This window comes from Tupaia chinensis, unplaced genomic scaffold (genome assembly GCF_000334495.1).
Source record: "Tupaia chinensis unplaced genomic scaffold, TupChi_1.0 Scaffold000110_1, whole genome shotgun sequence".
Taxonomy (NCBI): domain Eukaryota; kingdom Metazoa; phylum Chordata; class Mammalia; order Scandentia; family Tupaiidae; genus Tupaia; species Tupaia belangeri.
Genome location: NW_006159574.1, coordinates 1,011,684 through 1,012,550, shown reverse-complemented (window position 1 = coordinate 1,012,550; position 867 = coordinate 1,011,684). Strand labels below are relative to the sequence as shown.

The 867-nt window shown below is 54.0% G+C and overlaps 1 protein-coding gene across 1 annotated transcript in view; it reads right to left on the bottom strand.

Moving 5' to 3' along the window:
• Positions 1 to 867, bottom strand: part of EN2 (engrailed homeobox 2) — an 8,803-nt gene that overhangs the window by 6,017 nt on the left and 1,919 nt on the right. The window lies entirely within an intron of this gene.

Here is an 867-nt window from a genome sequence, read left to right as displayed (position 1 = left end):
CCGCCTCCCCTCCCCCTCTTAAAGCGGCCGCGTCCTCCAGCGCTGGATGCTGGAGACCCCGATCCTGCAAGACCCCCCCCACCCACCACCATGTCCTTTGCGCTCACTCGTGCTTTCCCAGTCGCTTCTTGGTTCAGGGATCCGAGGAACCCTGCGATAACCCGCCAGGTCACCCTGGTGAGTGTATGTGGACCAGAGCTGAATGATTGCTGTTTTTAACATTTCCATATTGTTTACCGTGGGGAGAAATCCCACAATTCCTTGCACAAAATGCATAAATAATATTAAATGAGCTGCCGAGATACAAAGGGACTTTCGTAGCCCGTTCTCCTTGCTGGCGGGGAGGAAAATTGTCACTTACATTTGACTTTGGTAACCTGGCAGCTTCCTGTCTTACACGCAGAACTGGTGCAGGACACTGCTCCTGTGGACACTTACTGTGCGTGTGCGTGTGCGTGCGTGTGAGTGTGCAGGGAGGCGTGCGCTTACAGTAGGCTCCCACCTGGGGACTCAGAGCCTCGGGAAACATGCATATGGATCGGGAGAGCGCATGCATTAGGAGGCTGCTTTTAGGAAGGAGAAGTGAAGGTACACAGGGCTCCAGAACCAAGTCTTTCTGAGGAGGACCGTGAAGATTCAGCCAGACTGTCCAAACCTTCCAAACCGTTCCGAGTGAGCACAGTTGCCCCAGCTCCCGTCCAGTCCCCCCTTCCCCAGTCCACTCAGTGAGGCACTATTGGCCATTTGCCTCATCTTCTTAGTCTTAAAATCCTTGAAACTAGTTTTGCAGAAAAGCAAACCATTTGAAAGGGAACTGAGGAACCAGCGGCAGGGGGGGAGCCCCAAGTTGGCTCTCCCCTCTTTCCC